We start from the raw sequence: 15,923 nt of genomic DNA on the forward strand, positions 1-15,923 counted from the left end.
TCCTATACATTAATGATGAAAAATCTGAAAGAGAAATTAAGGAAACACTCCCATTTACCACTGCAATAAAAAGAATAAAAAACCTAGGAATAAACCTACCTAAGGAGACAAAAGACCTGTATGCAGAAAACTATAAGACACTGATGAAAGAAATTAAACATGATACAAACAGATGGAGAGATATACTATGTTGCTGGATTGGAACAATCATCATTGTGAAAATGACTCTACTACCCAAAGCAATCTACTGCTTCAATGCAATCCCTATGAAACTACCAACGGCATTTTTCACAGAACTAGAGCAAAAAATTTCACAATTTGTATGGAAACACAGAAGACCCCGAATAGCCAAAGCAATCTTGAGAAAGAAAAACGGAGCTGGAGGATTCAGGCTCCTAGACTTCAGACTATACTCCAAAGCTACAGTAATCAAGCGAGTATGGTAAAAACAGAACAAAAACAGAAATATAGATCAATGGAACAGGATAGAAAGCCCAGAGATAAACCCACACACCTTATCTTGGTCACCTTATCTTTGATAAAGGAGGCAAGAATATATAATGGAGAAAAGGCAGCCTCTTCAGTAAGTGGTGCTGGAAAAACTGGACAGCTACATGTAAAAGAATGAAATTAGAACACTCCCTGACACCATACACAAAAATAAACTCAAAATGGATTAAAGACCTAAATGTAAGGCCAGACACTCTAAAACTCTCAGAGGAAAACATAGGCAGAACACTCTATGACAGAAATCACAGCAAGATCCTTTTTGACCCACCTCCTAAAGAAATGGAAATAAAAACAAAAATAAACAAATGGGACCTAATGAAACTTAAAAGCTTTTGCACAGCAAAGGAAACCATAAACAAGACAAAAAGACGACCTTCAGAATGGAAGAAAATCTTTGCAAATGAAGCAACTGATGAAGATTTAATTTCCAAAATATACAGGCTGCTCATGCAGCTCAATATCAAAAAAGCAAGCAACCCAATTCAAAAATGGGCAGAAGACCTAAATAGACATTTCTGCAAAGAAGACATACAGATTGCCAACAAACACATGAAAGGATGCTCAACATCACTAATCATTAGAGAAATGCAAATCAAAACTACAATGAGGTATCACCTCACACCGGTCAGAATGGCCATCATCAAAAAATCTAGAAACAGTAAATGCTGGAGAGGGTGTGGAGAAAAGGGAACCCCCTTGCACTGTTGGTGGGAATGTAAATTGATACAGCCACTATGGAGAAAAGTATGGAGGTTCCTTAAAAAACTACAAATAGAACTACCATATGACCCAGCAATCCCACTACTGGGCATATACCCTGAGAAAACCATAATTCAAAAAGAGTCATGTACCACAATGTTCATTGCAGCTCTATTTACAATAGCCAGGACATGGAAGCCAGCTAACTGTCCATCTACAGATGAATGGATAAAGAAGATGTGGCACATATATACAATGGAATATTACTCAGTCATAAAAAGAAATGAAATTGAGTTATGTGTAGTGAGGTGGATGGACCTAGAATCTGTCATAGAGCGTGAAGTAAGTCAGAAAGAGAAAAACAAATATTGTATGCTAACACATAGATACGGAATCTAAAAACAAAAATGTTTCTAAAGAACCTAGGAGTAGGGCAGGAATAAAAACACAGAATGGAATTGAGGACAAGGGGAAGGGGAAGGTCAGAGGAAGTGAGAGAGTGGCGCGGACATATATACACAACCAAATGTAAAATAGACACCTAGTGGGAAGCAGCCACATAGCACAGAGAGATCAGGTCAGTCCTTTGTGTCCACCTAGAGGAGTGTGAGGGAGGGCGGGAGAGAGACACAAGAGGGAGGAGATATGGGGATATATGTATATGTATAGCTGATTCACTTTGTTATACGGCAGAAACTAACACACCATTGTAAAGCAATTATACTCCAATAAAGACGTTATAGTAAATAAATAAATAAATAAATAATATCACCCCTCCCCTCCACAATCATGCAAAAGATGCACATATACAGAAAAGGAAGCTTGTTTTGTAATTTTAGCCCTTGTAGGAAAACCCTTTACTTTTATCCTACAGAGAACTACCTGTGTGTTCCTTGCTCTCCTCTGCAGAGAAGGAACAGATTTAGCTTAGCAAGGGATAAAAACTTCACTGGCCTCCATTAAAGGCTGATCAGCTAAAAATCTTGACAAATTATGTGTACAGCTATGCAACAAAGTCAACTCTGGTCCATCCAGATCATGGAATTTGGTTCTTTGCACCAACTTTCTCTCCTTCCTGGGGAGGGTGCTTGCTTCAATCTCTGCCCCATGGTAGATGCGGGTATTTCTGTGACCAGGTTTCTACCAAATTTGTAAGGGGTGGGTAGGCTCTGGTTCCTTAGATTAAGGTAGTATGTGTTAATTAGGTCTCTTTTGATTGTAATTTACAGACACCCAATTCAATCAGATGAAGAAAGAGAAAATCCATTGGTTTAGGTAGCTGGGAACAATACAGGGTTGTTCACACTTTCACAGAAGAATATTCAATAACGACTGGAACCTGAGACCCAAGCTAACCTTGTTTCTATTAGTCTCTCATTTCTGCAGCTCTCTGCTTGGTTGCATTCTACATACAGTCCCTGTCAGTTCTGCTACTGAAAAAGAGCACATTTGCCACTACATCCGTTTACTTATTCTAGGACAGGACTGCTGGTTTTCATTATGTCATTTTCAGCGGAAAAAAAATCAAGGACCAATTTATTATTGAATGCTCTCTGAGGGAATGGCCTATCTGGATTGATTAAATATTCTATTAAAAATAATTACATGTATTCCACATTTGTAGAGATATATAAATATAATAACATAAAAATACATAATCCTACATCTATATGAGAAAGAATGGACCTTTATTATTTATTGCAAGTTGAGTCAAAAGATGCTGCTGAAATCCCACTCCTGGGCATATACCCAGACAAAACTATAATTCATGCACCCCTATGTTCATAGCAGCACTATTTATAATAGCCAAGGCATGGAAACAACCTGAATGTCCATCAACAGATGAATGGATACAGAAGATGTGGTATATATATATACAGTGGAATATTACTCAGCCATATAAAAGAATGAAATAATGCCATTTGCATCAACATGGATGCAACTAGAGATTATTATACTAAGTGAAGTAAGTCAGACAAAGACAAGTACCATGTGATATCACTTATATGTGGAATCTAAAATACGACACAAATGAACCTATCTACGAAACAGAAACAGACTCAAAGATGTAGAGACGAGACTTATGGTTGCCAAGGGGGAGGGGCTTGGGAGGGAAGGATCGGGAGTTTGGGATTAGCAGGTGCAAACTAGTATATATAGGACGGATAAACAACAAAGTCCTACTTACAGCACAGGAAACAGTACTCGGTATCCTGTGATAAACCACAACGGAAAAGAATATGAAAAGGAATATATATATATCTACAACTGAATCACGTTGCTGTACAACAGAAATTAACACAATATTGTAAATCAACTATACTTCAATAAAATAAAAAGATACAAAAAGGATACTGCTGAGCCTGGAGTCATTGTTCTGATCAAGAGAAGGCTGAATTCAGAATTTACTTAGAACCAAGTTCCAACAGACATTTACAATACTGAGAGAACAAAGTTATATATTCATTTGACAATTGAATGACCCATGAAACAAAATTGTTAATAATAAAATTTTGGGAGAAGCTCCTGGCAGCTGGAGTGAGTAGGTTTATCTTTAGAATAGCAGCTCCTTAGCAAAGCACCATCTTCCATCAGGCAAAGGAGGTAGCTGTCCCTGCCCACAGAGTAAGACTCCCAGATATGTATAGTTCAGTGACCTGAGGTTAGCAGCTAAACTGAGGCTCAGGTGGTATAGATGTAATATGCTGAGGCATCTGTGAGCCCAGGCAAACTCATGTCATTTTTTCCCCAGGAAGTACAGTAGGAAAGAAGCAAGTTTCTCTGTTCACATACTCGGATTTAAGGCCTTCTTGCAAGGGCAGATCTTTTCTGACTAAGCATTTATTGGCTCTTTAGGGAAAGAGAGGATTTTAAAAACTCTCTTCGGGAATTTAAGTGGGAAATAGGACCACTGCACTGTACATTGCATTATGTATATTACATTCTGTATACCTTTGCATGAATTAGAAAATGGAGCTCCATCAGGGAAAGGGGATGCTTATACTTTGCCCAGAGCAATCTAGCCTAGATCCAGCTCCCCTACTGCTCTGGCTGAGAGTCTTTGTGCAGTGCACAAACCGCTCAACCGTATGTTTTCCTCCCCTACGCAAAAATTGTGACCAAGAACCACACTAACTACAATTTAGTTTCCCAAATACCACTCTTCAAGTCAATTCCACCTACTCATCAAATATTTTATAATATCATTAAGTTCTAATTACTTTCTAATTCTAATTGCTGGTTGTCTGTTCTTTTTTTGTTTCTTCTGGTTTAAAGTAAAAGATGTATTTCAAAGAAAGGTCTTTGACATAAAATGGGCCCCATTCTCAAAATAACTATACGTAACACTACATATATAAAAAATAACAGTATAGAAAAGGACAAAGAAGAAAGGAAAATCTCTTCCCACTCCTGTCCCATCTTCTAGAAACATCCACTGCAGGACTAGACACTGGAGTTAAATAATTTGTCCAAGCTCTAACCACAGTGAGTAGGGGTTTAACTCCAATAACTTTAACTCAGAGAGTTGCTAAAACTCTACACTCCATTACTTCTTAAGCACTTTCCATGTCTTCATTTTTTCCTCTGGACATTTTTTTAGTTATTGCCTCAGGAAATAACTCATCTCTCTTACTTTTATTCTCTCTTCCTTTTGCTGATTGAGAATCCCAGATGATACCAGTCAAGTCACGCAAATATAAGAATAAAGCTAATGAAATATCTTCATTAAATAAAATGAAAGTTTTACCTTTTGTAGTGAAATTAGACAATATCAGGAAGAAATGGTATCAACCTTAAAATATCTGGAATCCTCTTCAGAATCTATAATGACATCTTCTACTTTCTCTTATAATTAAAATTTTAATTTAATTTACTTAAGCACCAATGTTCAAGGGAAATTTCTTATTAAATTTTATTGTACCTCTTATTTTCCAAATGTATAGCAACTTTTACCTCACTTTGTATGAATGAACTTGAACACTGCTTCAGACTTCTTTCTTAAACTCAAGTAATCTTTTTAGACTACATAAAGTACATAAAGTATGGGACAGGATCATAAAAGCAGCTTTACTTCTACGTAATTGATTGATTTACAGAAGGAGTTTCATTGCATTGTAATCAACATCATGCATTTCAGGATTATATTGTACTTATTTAAATGCCTTCTCTCTATGTGCCTTCTTATGCTTTTACGCAGTTCATTTTCCTATTGCATTTTGAAATTCTCAAGAGCAGGACCTCTTTCTACTTGCTTGGTTTACAATATAGATTATTTTGGCTTATTTTTATACAAGTTTAATTTTAATAAATTTCGTTATAGCATTAGCCATCAACGTGAAGAGCTTTTCTGTAAGACTTATTTTTAATAAAGTGATGTGACATATTAGAGATTTATTTAGGATGAGTATTTAGTGAGTTTTACTAACGTTATTCAAAAAGATTTAGTGATAAATGTTGGGGGGAAGTTGGGTGGAAGCTTCAGTCCAACTCTTAGCATCCTGTTCCTGATTCAGACCGTGTCTAGCCTTTGTCTTCCTGCAGCATGATTAAGAAGAGTGGGACCCAGGAAATCCTGGTCTGCAGAGCGAAGGCTCCTTCCTTGAGGTAGAATGCGCTCTATGAACTGATGTAGCTTTTCCACATTCAGCTATGAAGTAGGGATGTTATTCATTGTAATTATTACTAAGTTGTTTTCAGATTAAAGGTGGACTTAACCTCAATATAATTATGATTTTTCAGTTCTGATATTTTTAAGGTAATTGATCCTCCCCATAGGTGTCACTTTTTCTCTTTTATACACTGTGTTTTACGTATTTATGCATTTTTAACTTGCATAAACACTGTTACTTTAGATCTTGTATTGTTTCCTTTTTTCTTTCTTAACACCGCATTTTTAAGATCTATCCATGTTTGCTCTTTGCATTTCTAGTTCATTGCTTCTAAGCAAGGCAAAACTTTTTCCAGTTTGCATTCACCACATTTTACTTATCTACTCCGTTACTGATGAACGTATTATTTGATGCCAACTCTGCCATCACCACTAATGTGACATGTTCTTCTAAATGTCCCCTTAAGCAATTGTGTAAGAGGTCCTCCAGGGATATATCCCACAGAGGGACTGCTGGGCTATTGGTTACACCACTCAGATTTTCACTAAGTACTGCCAGATTGCTCTTCAGAATGACTGTACTAGTTTTATTTCCATATTTTGGTTAACTCTTGGTATTACTCCACTTTCTAATTTTTACACATCTAATAAATCTGAAGTGGCACTTGAATTTGCAATTTTTCTAGTAATTAGGTTGAGCCTTTACAAACACTTCTTAGCTATTAATGTTCCCATCTGTGAATTCCTCTTCCTGTCTTTTGCTCAATTTTTTTCTATCAGGTTTCCTGTCTTTTCTTGTACTTTTGTAGGAGTTTCTTTTAGAGTGGAGATATTCATCCCTAATTAATTTTTGTTTTTAAAATGTCTTCAACCTTCTTGGTCTGTCAATCATAAGTCTATGGTAACTGATGAAAAGAAATCCCAAATTTTAGTTTAGCTTTCTCCTTGCTGAGCTTTTCGGATCTTGATTTAAAAGTCCTTTCTCATTCCAAAGTTACAAAGATTTCCACCTACAATTTCTTTTATTCTCTTTACATTTCCACTAATTTTTCATGTGAAAACATTATTTTATCGAACTTGAGCAGACGTGACAATCTTTCCTCAGAGTGAGTGGTCTGAGCACCTCCATGATGGGGTAAACCAAGTTCTGTCCTTGGGTAAAAAGCCCATCCTGAAGTGAACCAGTTTTGCTTATTTAACTTGAATTTAGACTTTAAGAAACAGAAATGTGAGCGAGATTTTTAAAAATATCTGCTCTTTCTTAACATAGGCAAAAAAACAATTGTGAAAAGGGTTCATAATTCTTGATCTGATTTTGCGCCAGGAGCCAGGAGAGAGAAGACGGTCTGTAGTGCAATCAAACAGGTAGCCTCAGAGAGAAGTTCTTAAGGTAAATGTTTGTATTTGCTTGGATCAGAGGAACCCCATTATGGAGCAAGAGTTTAAGTAGATTCCCTGTTGTGTGAAGAGCATTATAGTTTTCAAACATTTTCCATTCCTTCCTAGCCCCTTTTCATTTTGTGCCTTTCAAACAGTGAAACAAGCAAATATTTCAGAGTTGTTGCAGTAGTCAAGTTGTGGCTTCACAGAAAGTCTGAGCATATATTTTTGCCCTACATTTTGATTTTTTGTGCATTTGTTGTCTCTTTTGGTTCTTAAATTAACCTAATTTATAAATGGAGTCCTATTTGTCTCTACTTATTTTTTATTGCCTGAAATTTGTGTCAAAAAACTCAGAGGATATGGCCCCAGAGGAAACAACCTATTTCCCAATTTTAGATGTTAATTCACTACTAGATTTCTTGGATTCTTATTTATTTATTTTATTTTCTGGATCCTACAACTCACCTTGGAAGTGAGGTCTGGGAAGAGTGTTTCCTGGGAGTATTAGCCTATGCCCTGAAGAAAATATATACATACATGGAAAATTTTCACAGCTCATCTGACCTTTGTCTTCTGGGGAGTTTGATTCTTTCATGCACCTGCCACTCCTGATAGAGCCAGAACCCAGGGAGCAGAGCCCAGAAGAGGAATAAGGGTACTGACACAGCGACCTCCCAAGCCAGCTGTGCAGTCACCCCGTACCTTCCAGCTGTGAGGAAGAAGCTCTGTAGCAGCTGCTTGGCACTGAGTGCTGTGTCCAGACTGGCTCGGGCAGGTGGCCTCTTTACTTGTCTGCTCTTTGATTTTTTTCTTTTTCCTTTTGTAAGCACAGATGTGTGCTCAGATGTGAGACAGCTGCTCAAAGGACATCTCCGAATGAAAAGCAACTTTTATTCAGTCATTAGGGTCAGTTCCTCAGATTTCATTAGTCTAGTAAATATTTATGGCATCACTCAAAAAAATCCTTTGTTACTAACCTGGGTATTTTCTCAATAAGGTTACTGTGAACAAGACTTAAAAAAAATTAATATCTTAAAACTATTCTTATGTTTAAATATACATTTTTAATCATCTCCCTCCTGCCAGGGCTGGTCCTATAACTAATTTGTATTATTTAAGGGGTGTAGAAAGGCCATTCTGTTCATAAATATTTCACCAGCTTGTTATGAAACCTGAAATTCCTTCCAGAGGCACTCTTTTAGTTAAGGTGTGCTTAACAAAATTCACATGCATGGATTTTCTTACCACTTAGTTATCTTATCTCAACCCTGTAATGGGAGAGCATCGTGCTGTGAGCTAAGGGGGCAGGAGGCATGGGTTAAGTAAGGTTCCTGCCCCTGAGATTCTTACTGTCTGGAGAGGAAGGCACATATACTGAAGATAAAATAACAAGAGAAGGGAGCATCTCTGTAGATCATTGCATCTATTTGTGTAAATCATTGCAGCTGTGTAAATCATCACATTTATAGGAGTTTAGAAAAATCTCCCAGGGCTGGTCCTCAGAGAAGGGTTTTTGAATGCCTAGGCGCTGGAGCCTGACCTTGATGGAAGGTAGGGCTTGGATAAAGAGAGAGAAGATAAAGGATATTCTAGGCAAGGAACAAAGGAAGAGGTACAAAAGTTAATAATGTGCCCTGGAAACAGAGGACAGACCAGGGTGACTGGAACGGATGAGTTCACGTAAGAGGTTCCCGACAGGGAGAGCATGCTGCTGAAGACTGTGTAACAGGGTCAAACGAGTGGACATTTCTCATCATCTATTTTAGCTCTAACCTATGAAAGCCTCACTTTTTTTAAAATACATGTAAATCAAAGAGAATCAGTCTATTTATTATTTGAACCACAGAAAGAATTAACAAAGCTGTGTATGGATGACAACCAGGGCTGCTCCAAGCAAAACTGTGAACACATCCATCTGTCCTTGATTCCCAGCTACCCTCTTTTTCTAGGAACCCAATTTATTTCTCTATCTGCTGACTCTTCCACTGGAGATGGTCTGTCTGAACGCCTTTGGGATTGGCCCACCGTTTGTCCATCCACAGGGTTTTTAGCAGATAAATTTTGGGAAAAATTCCTGAGCCCTCACCTTCCTGGTCTTCTCTGCAGCATTGACATTTCTGCCTTCTCCCACTTTTCTGACATAGTGCCCCTCTGTATGGCGATTCCCCTCATGAGAGGTTCACCATTGGATGTGGGAACCCTTCAACTCGTCCACAAAATCCTCACCCATACATCCACGCTCAAGCTTCCTTCCTCCGTCCTGTTGTAAAGGAAGAGGTGTTTCCTTCCTGCCTGAGGCTAATCCTGCCTTCTACAGGTCTGAATCCACTCAGCCAGAAACCCAGGCATCTTCCTTGACTACTCCTCTCTTACCCTTGACATTGTGAGGCATCGTGTCCCACTGATTCTGTCCCCCATCTCTTGATGGTCCTTATCACCACTGTGAACGCTCTGAGTCAGTTTACTATTATCACACCCATATTGCTATTCTACCACCCTCCTCAGAGGCCAATTTATTGCTGAGCTAACTGAAGCTTTAGTTTTAGGGTTCTATACTTCCACAGGCCTTTGCAAATGGCCTCATCTTAGAATGCTGTAGTCTTTGTCTTACAGAGAAGCTACAAAAGGCCTCAGCTTCAGTACTTACCACGCTTGGATCTGACCCCCAGGCCCTACATGCTTTGTCATCTCTGGTATTGCTCTGGATTAACCCATTGTCCACACTGCCGATAGTGTGATTTTTTTGCAAATGAAAATCATATCATGCCACCCTCTTGCTTAAAAACCCTTCAACAGTTTCCTATTGCTTTTAGGTTTCAGGGAAACATTCCTAAAAATAGCTTTCAGGTCCATTGTGACCTGACCTCTGCTTTTCTCTCTGGTGACACCTTTCATGACACCTTTTACACGTTTTGGGGGCATTTTTACATCTACAGTGAGGTAAGCGGGGCAAGTTCTGTCTTTGTTTAAAGATGAGGAAAATAAAACTCAGAGAGGATAAACAATCTTCCCAAGTCTGTGGAACAAATGACATACGTCACTGAGATTTGGGCTGAGTTCTTAAGATTCCATCTGCAATTTATTTTTCCGTTATAACATGTACAGATGTGCTCATTCTGGGACTCGGCTAAAAACAGTGAAGTCTTTGTAATTTTGGGGTCACATATTAGTTGATAAGATTTTCACAATTTGAGTTATATGTAAACAAAATTTATTGTTGAATGTGAAAAACTAATCTTCTAATTATTATATTTTAGTTACTACAGTAATCTAAATTTTCATATGAAGTCTTTGCAGGCTGGCATATTTTAGGGCATGTGTTTCCCAAAGAGATGCATTTATAAAGGGGATTGTTCAGCCGGGATGCTTTCAGTTCTGTGTGAGGCCACCCTAATTTCAGAACACTGCACTGACCAAGACGGTCTAAAGCTTGCTTGAACTTTTGCCATGTTTCTTCCTGATAATGGCCCCTGACCGCTCTTTTCTTTTACTTAAAAAAATTGCAATTGTAAATTCTTTGCTCTGCCCCTTTGAGATGTCAATCTTCTCCCCAAATAATGTCATAATCTTGAATAAAGTCTTTCTCGCCATTTTTAACAAGTGTTCCGTATAGTTTTTCTTTCATAGTGTTCACTTTTAACAGCACTTGTAAAAATATGGAAAAATATATCTGCAAATACAACACAGATACTGACCTTGGACCATTTCATTTACGTTCACGTGCCAGTACGATTTTATCCCACTTGCACACAGAAACAAAATTAATGAGTAATTCACAAAGATCATAGACAATATTCCAAAGCTCATTGATTTGTTTAGAACCCCTCCTATACATGGATTCTGACACAGCACATCACTTTGTTCATGCACCTCTTTACCTTCTGCCGAGCATAGATTATTGTCTTGGTGACGTTTTCCTTAGCATAAGAGCAGACAGCATTGTTTTCCTTGCCGATAATGCCTTGAGTTATTTTATGACATGGTTTCATTTGTCTCCATAAAAGCAGGAGAATATTGAGAAGGCTGGAACACAAGAAGAGGCCGTTCAGCCCACCAGGCTCTTTTCCTTTTAATGCACCCTGGAGAACATTTAATTGCTTCTTGAATGACCCCCAAGGTCTTCCTAGAATGAGCTTGTTGTCTTCTTTGTGGAGGAGACCATCCCCATTTCATTCGAATTCATTGTGACTTAATTATAGGATACATATAATAAATTGGAGGCAATCAGTAATCCTTAATCAAACAGGGTAAATTTGTTTCACATGCAAGACACAATGGGCCCTTGTGAAATAGATGGCACATTTTCATTTACTGAACGATACCCAGATTAATTAACTCACCTGATAGCTGTGGTTCCAATTTCCCAATTGCAACTCGAGTCTAACGCTTGCCCTTCTTTCTTCTCTTTCTTGTTATCATTCCATAAAACTGCTCTTAATAGACTTTCAGATTCAGAGATTATTTATCATTTCTCTCCACAGATCTTTTTTGTTATATAAAATAAAGCCTATGTTTATCTATGAATAACACTTAGTATATGTGTATATGTATGTGTGTACGTGTACGTATATATGCGCGCGCACACACATACACATGCATGCAAATACACATTAGCTGGAGAAGACGCTGGACTTTATTCTGTTATGGCATTTCTTTAGTTACAGCTCTATTACGAATCTGAGTTCAATGGGTCTACATCCAGAATGTTACAGTGATTTCCGCAAGCTTCCAGCAGAGCCTAATCACTCTCTAGAGCAGAGCTTTTAGCTGTTTGGTTTCTGGTGGCTGTTTTCCCTAAAAATTACTGTAAGAGATTTAATTGATTTATATTCATTTACCTTGCAAAAAGTTGAGGCTTTTATTAGATTTAAGTGTCTGTTTAGTGCCTCTCATTGTGTATCCTGATTACTTTTGGTGACTCAGTGTAACATTTAATAACTATTAGTTTTCTTTTGAAGAGTTCTTAACCAGGAAACAAGAGTTCTTACAACTACATAGATAATTAACTTGAAGCTTGTCTGTCTCCTGAGAGACATCAAATATGTAAATGAGGAAGTTAAGCCTTAACCAGACATGGTAAGGAAATCACTAAAAGTTTTATCACATGAAAGCTAAAATCCACAGTTAAAAAATATATCAATATGCTTTGAAGAGCTAATATATGCTTCTTGCTTAGGATTTGTGAAAGTTCCGGGCTTTAAATTCTTTTTCAAAGCCACAGGAGCTAATCAGATCTATTAACAAAAAACCAAAGCAGTTAATAAGGAAACAAGGGCAGGAACCACATTTAAATGCCTCACAATGCCTGTCAAATTATTGGAGCTCAACACTGAATAAACTTGCACCAAATTTTTCTCTTCTATTTTATAAAATCCTCGTCTGCAATATCTAACACTGTTTCAGTCTTATAATGATAATGCCTCTCAGAGCAAACCAATACACATATCTTTAGTTTGTTCTTATTACTGAAGACTTAAAAAAGAAGAACAATTCACATTTGATGTTGTAAACTGATTAACCAATCCTCTTCATTTTTCTATACATGCCTGTACTATATAATATCTCAAGGAAAATATGGAGGAAAAGACCTTTTAAATTTCTCTGCTTATTTTTAATCTGAAGAGAAAACATTCTATCATTACAAAAACTTTCAGCGACTTGGATAATGTATTTTTTGTTATAATTGGTGGATTATGTTTTCTTGAGACACAGTTGGAACTAATGAATGGAATGAGTGAAACTGAGAAACTATTCATCAATTCACAAGAGAATGATTTTCTTGAAAACTGAATAGGGTTTTTTGATTTGGGGGGAAAAGGCAAATCATTTGAAGCTTTTAAAGACATTTACTTGGCTCTCAGTGGGTCCTGCACTTTCAGTGGAGTGTGCTTCTAATTCTTTCTTCAAATCTTCAGTTGTGTGTGCAGATTGCATACTGGATAGTTAGAGCTATAGGAACGACATCTAACCTGGGTACAGACCTTTCCCTAACTCACACCTGACTGGATGCTCCTGTGGTTGATGCAGGAGTGATGTGTGATGTGTCTCGCTGGAGTAGGTATCTGCTTACATTCACACAGGGCCACTGCTGCTGTGGCTTTTCCCTCTGCAAGTCTGGGCCACGTGACCAGGCTTCACCTGGGCTAGAATCAGGATTCGTATAGAATGTGCATGATTTCCTTAAGGAAATTGTCTGACTCTTATGTAAACACATTAAAATAGCACCTGGTCAGGAATAAAGGGTATTTGTATACTTGATCAATTCTCTTCAGCCGGAATTTAGTGAGTGCCTCCCATGTCAATGGAGATGAATCTGATCCAAGGTAAAATGTCCAAGTGAGGAAAGGCAGCATTGAGAAAAGGCCACAGTCATGTTTTCTTTAAGATGTGAAAGCCGGATTCACTTCCTTTTTGCCCATCACACTGGTTTGCTACAATGCAGGCATGTGTTTCCCTACATCATAATGTTTCTCCGCTTTCCAAGGGATATTACCAGGATTCTAATCATAATATCAATACAAATTTTAATGGCAATCAGTTTGTTTCTTTAAGCTTGTTTCAAGGGTCTCATAAGGACGATGTGCTGAAGAGCTCTGAGTGGCCCCAGGCCTTGGAAGGGTTATCACTGCCCTGCACACTCTAAAGCGCTACAGAGGGCGTGAGATGTTTCTCAGCTCACAGGAAGTTTACAGCCTCACTGGGGAGATCAAGTTCAAATGATTCATATTTACCAGCTTGTGTGGCATGTATTTAGTTTCCTTTTCCAACCTCTCCTCAACATCTTTTAGATTTCAAATTTTCATAAAAACAACATCCTGCATTGGTATTGTACTTGCCTGTTCATAAAGCTTTGTCATGTTCATAATCTCACTTGATCCTTTTGTAGCACAGCTATCTCACTGGCTACTTTTTCTTTTGCCTCATTAGCAGAAGTTAATTTCTCAACCCATTAAACGCATCCCCTAGAAGTAAGCTGAACCAAGCTCATACTAAAAACAACAAAAACGCCACGCTTTTGTAGACAAAAAGAGGACTGCTTCTGTCCTGGAGTGGCAATTGTGTGATTATTGCATTTTGACTACGTGAGTTGATCTAAGAAAGCTTTGATCGTCCATTCATAAGTTGATTTGTAAAGAACTAGACCTTTTATTTTAATTCTTACTTCTTTGGATTTCACTTTTCAGGGCCATTCTACAAAATGCATCATGGAGTGGCTTACTCCCTCTGAAGGAGCAAAAAAAATCAAATGAATAAAATAAAGATTTGCCAGGCTTACTGCTTAATTCATTCCTTAAAACATTCCTTCCATATTAATGATTTCAAACTTTGCTACAAATATTTCTATTTAAAACTAAACAAGGGATCATTTTAGGGATAGAAAAAGAAGTTTATGGTTCAACATTTGGCCTTTTTTTTTAATTTGAGGTATGAGGGCCTCTCACTGTTGTGGCCTCTCCCGTTGTGGAGAACAGGCTCCGGATGCGCAGGCTCAGTGGCCATAGCTCACGGGCCCAGCCTCTCCGCGGCATATGGGATCCTCATGGACCGGGCACGAACCCATGTCCCCTGCATCGGCAGGTGGACTCTCAACCACTGTGCCACCAGGGAAGCCCAACATTTGACCTTTTAAAAAGGTAATTTGTTTCCCTTTACAGGAAAGATTTCAAAGCTTTAAATTATTAGAATACTTGGCTTTTGGGAATATAGTAAGAGGATTGTTTTTGGTTAAATTACTGGGACCATCCTTAATAATTCATAACAGCTACATCATTCATGATTTAAGATTGCCTTAGTTAGAGAGGATTTTATCTATCTTACTTTTTAGATTGAGCACATACTACTGGGTCACAGTTTTCTCTTTGACACTACTGACATCATAACCAGCCTTTCATGTGTCAGATACATAACTCTTATTTATATTTATGATGTTTAGAAAAAACACACAATGCAAACATATAAAATCTAAAAGAAGGCAATAGAAATGAAAACAAAAATAAACAAATGGGACCTAACCAAACTTACAAGTTTTTGCACATTAAACGAAACCATAAATGAAATGAAAAGACAACATATCGAACGGCAGAAAATATATGCAAACAATGCAACCAACAAGGGCTTAATTTCCAAAATATACAAACAGCTCATGCAACTCAACAACAAAAAAACAAACAACCCAATTGATAAATAGGCAGAAGACCTAAGTAGACATTTCTCCAAAGAAGACATACAGGTGGCCCACAGGCACAAGAAAAGATGCTCCACATTGCTAATTATTAGAGAAATCCAAATCAAAACTACAATGAGATACCACCTCACAATGGTCAGAATGGACATCATTAAAAAGTCTACAAATAACAAATGCTGGAGAGGGTGTGAAGAAAAGAAAACCCTCCTACACTATTGGTGGGAATGTAAATTGGTGCAGCCACTATGGAGAACAGTATGGGGGTTCCTTAAAAAACTAAAAATAGAACTACCATATGATACAGCAATCCCACTCCTGGGCATATATCTGGAGAAAACCATAATTAGAAAGATACATGCACCCCAATGTTCATTGCAGCAGTATTTACAATAGCCAAGACTTGGAAGCAACCTAAATGTCCATAGACAGATGAATGGATAAAGAAGATGTGGTACATGTTTACAATGGAATACTACTCAGCCATAAAAAAGAACAAAATAATGCCATTTGCAGCAACATGTTGCAACTAGAGATTAT

This window comes from Delphinus delphis, chromosome 9 (assembly GCF_949987515.2).
Source record: "Delphinus delphis chromosome 9, mDelDel1.2, whole genome shotgun sequence".
Classification (NCBI taxonomy): Eukaryota; Metazoa; Chordata; class Mammalia; order Artiodactyla; family Delphinidae; genus Delphinus; species Delphinus delphis.